Genomic DNA, 6,000 nt, shown 5'->3' with positions numbered 1-6,000 from the left:
GCCGTGGGCATCAAAGCAGCTATTTCTCACGCAGCCGCCATCTTTCTATAAAAAGACGAGTGATCTACATTCACCTAGATGCTGATGCGGGTTTCGGGAGCTGACCCGTATTTTTGTTATGTGTGTGTAAGGGGAGAGGCGGGGGGGGGGGGGCACGAATGATTTCAAGTGCCTGAAATACCGGTACGTGTGTTTCTTGTGAGTCCAGGTACTTTGCCAGCAGTACTGTGTTAGAAGGGAAACCGTTACGAGCGTTCTATTTGTGGTCGTGGCACCGAGCTGTCGTCACCATGGTGTCAATACGAACTTGTGATGTAACCCTATAGTTACATCACTGACTATAAAGGGTGCAATCGGTATGGTTCCTTATTTCGTAACTAAAAGACGTGACCCTTATTATTGAACTGATAACGGGACACACTTTGTTCCTACATGTCATCATCATCTTAAAAGTTCAAACAGCTCATATCCATCCATCTATAAATGCACTCTCTGTGTGTAGTCTCTGTGTGTATACATACGTCTGTAATCCACGTAACTCAAGAACCGTTCGCCCCACCGACCTCGCGTTCCACACCTACAGGGGTGCAGTGCCCGGTGTCGAGTCCATCGAATAGCCGGTTGTCCAGAACCAGCACAAAAGCCTCTGCCCGGGCTCTCGGCCTGATCACCCTTATATCTCAAAGACAAGTAGGGAGCTGCAACTGGTTGCGGCCCTCGTCATGTCACCTTTCACCCTTGCCCCTGCAAAATGACTTTAGAGTCCCTCTGGACCTGGCTGTTTACCCTCTAGCAAACTAAAACTGGACCCGAGTTGCCTCTGTACTTGGATCACTTTTTTCGACACAAAATCTCTTTAACACCTATAATAAAAATCTTTTCCAATCAAAAAACAAACATTTCTCTTGTGAGGGCCAGGGAAATTGTCTTACAATGTCCATTTTGCACATTCTACTACACTTGCGACACACACACACACACACACACACACACACACACACACACACACACACACACACACACACACACACACACACACACACACACACACACACACACACACACACACACACACACACACGTGACACACACAAGTTGTGACAAGATTTTGATTTTCTCTCTCAGCACATAAGTAGTCTTTTACATTTGTCTTGCCCAGACAACCTAAAGCTCTTTGTTTCCCCCGAGTCCTTAAAAATGGAACGTCTCAACCCCAAAATCTGAGTACTCCTTTTTGCCTGTGTGCCAGTTTCGCCTTTTCCCCCCTTTTGTGAGTGAAAGTGCCTTTTTGGATTCTCAAAAGGCCACAAAAGTGCACGTCAAGGCCTGGCCGGTGCTCGCATATGTGAAGTTGAACGCTCTCAAAAGTCCAACCCCATGCGTGTCTGTGTGTGTGTGTGTGTGTGTGTGTGTGTGTGTGTGTGTGTGTGTGTGTGTGTGTGTGTGTGTGTGTGTGTGTGTGTGTGTGCAGGTCCGAGGGCGTGTGCACGCGGCGCGCACAGCAGGGGCGCGTGCGAATATCCATGCGCGAATCGCTTTGCGGTCGGCCGGGTTGCTGTCAATCTTTTTTTTCTCCCTCCCAGCTTTGTAGTGGTTTTCCCACTGCCAGTAAAGCTCAGCTGTGGAACACATGGCCCGGCTGTGGCCAGGGGGTGACCATGGAACACATGGCCCGGCTGTGGCCAGGGGGTGACCATGAGGACACCGCCAGGGTTACCCAGTGCACAACACAAGGAAGATCTGCAGCGGTGTGTTGTGTGTGAATGTAATCCCACGTTGGTTGATAATTCATTTTTATTTTGCTAAGTTACAACCAACCAACCAACTAAAACGTTGTCGACAAAAAATGTCGACTACAAGACTATAAATATTGACAATTTAGTCAACAAATAAAAACTAGACTAAAATGTTAGGGAGGGACTAGTGGAGAAGAGATCCAGTAGAACTAAAAGACAAGTCATTTTATGTGTCGTTGCACTCTGAAAATAGTAGATCTACAAGGTCACAGCCTGTGTAGTAAGAAGAGGTGGGGTGGGGAGGCCTGCTTGGGCCAAAAATAGCAGATTTACAAGCTCACAACATTGAGTGTGGCACCTGTACACTAGCCTGGCTAATAAGCCAGACTCAAATCACACTGTCGTGTGGTATTTGAGTCTGGAGATGTTGTGTATGGATCTTGTTTCCCGGGGGGCGGGTTCAAACATTTTCTCTTTGCCGCAATTGGTCAGAGCTACTGTCAGTCAAAGGTCTCAAGCATTGAACGTCACTGTACCCCCAATTAATTTTCCGCAAATGGCCCGCGGGCCGCCTATTGGGGAACCCTGGCGTACGCCGTACAATTGAGCCTCTCCAGACCGTAATCCGCTGGCAGGCAATTTTTTTGCCAACGGCTGATTCGGTCTGGCTTATTAGACACAACCAAACATAAAATGACTTGTCTTTTATTCTACTGGATCTCTTCTCCACTAGTCGCTCCCTAACATTTTAGCCTAGCTTTTATTTGTTGTCTTAGTCTCAGTCATCATAGCTTAGTTTTTACCGGTATACAGTGAAAAAAGGCGGAAAGTCGGGGGGAAAAAAAGGAATAGTTTTAGTCGACAAAATCAACACTGGTTGCAAGTGAACGTCCCGCTGAGGTGTTTCTTCAGGATAACACCAACACGTGCCCCAGGACTGGGGCAAGCCAGATGTGTCGCCATGTGCTTTCATTCAGCCACTGCAGAACCCCCACCGTCCGGGATGCCAGGGCTCCTCCTTACTCCTTAAAACCTGCAACCCTCTGTGGTGTGGCCTCCCCTTTTTACCCAGCTGGGTGCCCAGCCGACGGCGATAAAGCCGGACAAATTGAAGGCCCCGTGAAGAAGAGCTGGGGCACGAGTTCATATTAACCCCCGACACCCCTATTTTGGTCAGAAATAAAATAAAATAAAAGCATTTTTGAAATCAATATAATAAATAATATAATAAAATAAGTAAAGCAAGTAAAGCATAATCTATGCCAATGTCAAGATATCTCGTAGCGCTTAAAGGTATATTCAGTGATTTCACTCAATTCAAATATCACTTCTTTTTTTGTTTTGTTGTGATAATCCTCCCTACTATAGAGTGTGCTGACCATAAGGAGTTCCTTCCTGTCCCCTGTTAACCCCTGAGGTAAAAAAAAAAACATTTTGGCTAGGTGGCCCAGCCGTCATGCAATCAGGATAGAGAGGAGCCTTCCTCCAATCATGATCAAGTGGGGGCGGGCCTTGGTGCACGTTCTGTTGGCCTGTTGCGTGTCCCCCCACTGTAGTGCGTGCATGTGCACATCTTGTTACAGGGGTGGACCAGGGGGTTTACCAAATCACCCAAATCACTGAATGCTCGGCTGTGGCACACTTGACAAGAATTCTCATGTCTATTAATCCAGAAATATACTAATATATTTACCGTATTTGAACTTCTTTAATGCTTCCCGTCGCTCTGCAATGCTTACTTCCACGGTCTGACGTCATCCAAGAACTCCTCCACATACATTACTTTTTCTCTGAATTGAGGCTCAGATTGAGGTGATATGAGGTTGAGGGACGATGTTAGTTCTGAGCTCAATGAAATATTACCGTGACCTCCTGGTTATAGCATTTTAGCGTTTCTTACGCTAAAACAGTGTCGGACATATGAGGTCTCCACACGACAGCGATATTGTGTGTTGTGTATGTATGTATATATATATATGTATATATATATATATATATATATATATATATATATATATATATATATATATATACTGTATATACACACACACACACTTTCTTTTTTTAAATAGTTAAAAAATCAGTACAAGCTCACAACTCGTCAGATTCACATTGTGAGCTTGTAGATCAGCTCCTTTCACTATTCTTCAAACGACAAGCTATGGAGATGTCAGGACGTTCTTCTAGTTCGACCGGAAGCAGGCACAGAACTACCGGGGGCGTTTCACCCCGGCCCGTGACTCCAGGAGCCCGGCTTGTCAGATGGTTACGAATCCGATCACACAGTGTTACACATGCAGTCACGACTGCAAATTCTGGCGGATGCCAGAAAGGCTGGGCAGTCATGGGGCCACGGCTCATCCAAAACAAAAGAAAATGTCTTATGTCTTATGTCATAATGTCTTTGGGCCGGTGAAGACCACAAATGCCAGGGCCATGCCAAATAATAATAACTAATTTACATTGGCTATTTGGAAATGGTTGTAGATCTGCTAACTTGAAAACTTAACTACCAATATTTACAAGCGCTAATAAGAAGCAGACATGGAAACACTGACCACTTCCACCAAGCTCTCCTGAATCCTGACTCTTGCGTAAGTTGCGTTGTTCTGACTGAGAGCTAGCGCCTAGCGGTGAACTACGCTGTGCGCGTGGCTCCGGCAGGCCAAGGCCGCCCCAGGTTACCCAAAGGAAAGGAAATTGGGAAATGTGTGGCGTGAGGGAGGAAAGAGAGATGAAACAACTGCGACTGGCGGTTTGTGTGACCTCTTAAAGTACAGAGAGAGATGAACGGGCCGACCACACCGCAGAAATCCCTTTGATGTCTGCTTGTTTTCATAATCTGGTTGGCATTTGACGTAATAGAAAGGAAGAGAAATATTCAATTTCATAACTTGACTGCTAGCCTACACCACGGATGAGGATGGAAGTACAGAGTCTACAATCACATTCACACGACACAATGCTATACAAAATACCGGTACTATACATCGCAATTTATTCAATTTATTCAATAAATTGACTATAAATTACTAATCAATTCATTTTTTTATAACACGATAGCTATGAAGCATACGAAAGTAGCTCAGGGCAGTTGAATTCCGGGCTCCCCCAGAGTTAGTGTTGAAGTGTCCTTGAGCAAGACTCTAAGCCCCGAATTGCTCCCGATGTGTAGGTTGGTGCCTTGCACGGTTCGATTGATTTATTGATTGATTGAATAGTTTATTAGAAAGAATGTATAAACAGCAACAAACACTCAGTCGAAAAGGGATAGTGCCAAAAAAAGTCCTTGCGGTCTGGTTTCCTCCACCATCGGTGTATGACTGTGTGAGTGAATGGGTGAATGTAATGCACCATCTAGAGTGCGTTGGATAAAAGAGCTATATAGATGCTCTATTTACCATTTATTTACCGTAGCGTTAGTTCATGCAGGACACGGGAGTCTTGCACGCCTCAGCTGTAATGGGCTGTCAGTCAGCTGATTGCATCAATCAGCCTAACTTCCAATTCACAGCTCTGCTGGTCATTACATCACACTTCCATACTCCAATCAGAGCTCACACTCTTAACAGAGCGCTTCCTTTAAATACGGCTTTGCACAGAGCCATTGAGTATAGACAGAGTTGCGACATTGAGGGAGCAGTAAACATGCAGCCCGGTTGTCTTCTGCATGGTGTCCCTATTCGCCAATAGAAGTTAGAAGAGCCGTCATTGGACTGGCCCCATGAAGTGAACAGAGTTGTCGTAACTCTGTCTTATATGTCTTACTGCCTGCTTCGCATCCACTGCTGCTTAGCTATAATCGACTAAATCGATTAGTCTGATTAATAAACACTTGTGAAACATTTCACATTGCGTTACAGATCTGATACTTTACCGTTGATACTGTATAAAAAGAAATGTCCTGAGGCTGTTTGTTTGCAAGGTTGTGGGTCCTTGACATGAAAATGTTTGAGAACCACTGCTTCAGACGAAGGCCCTTGCTGCCCATGCCGGGTTTATTGCATTTCCCTGTGAGCAGAGTTGTTCGATCAAGGTGGGGGTGGGGGGGCAGGGGTAGTGGGGGGTGGGGGGGTTGATGGCCCCGTCAAACAAAACGAGACCCAGAGAGTTGCGGAGGGCCAATTTAATGTGGAACTTGAATTATTTAGTCCATGAGTCATGACGCTGTTAAAGCCATGGCGAATGAAAGAACAAACGAATGCTGGCAAGTATGGGCTTTCACAGCAGCGCTGGAATAATGGCTTCACTAAACAGTCAATAT

The sequence above is a fragment of the Electrona antarctica genome, assembly GCF_951216825.1.
Source record: "Electrona antarctica genome assembly, chromosome: 23".
Lineage (NCBI taxonomy): Eukaryota > Metazoa > Chordata > Actinopteri > Myctophiformes > Myctophidae > Electrona > Electrona antarctica.
The sequence above is the reverse complement of the archived record's forward strand: the minus strand, read 5'-3'. Positions refer to the sequence as shown.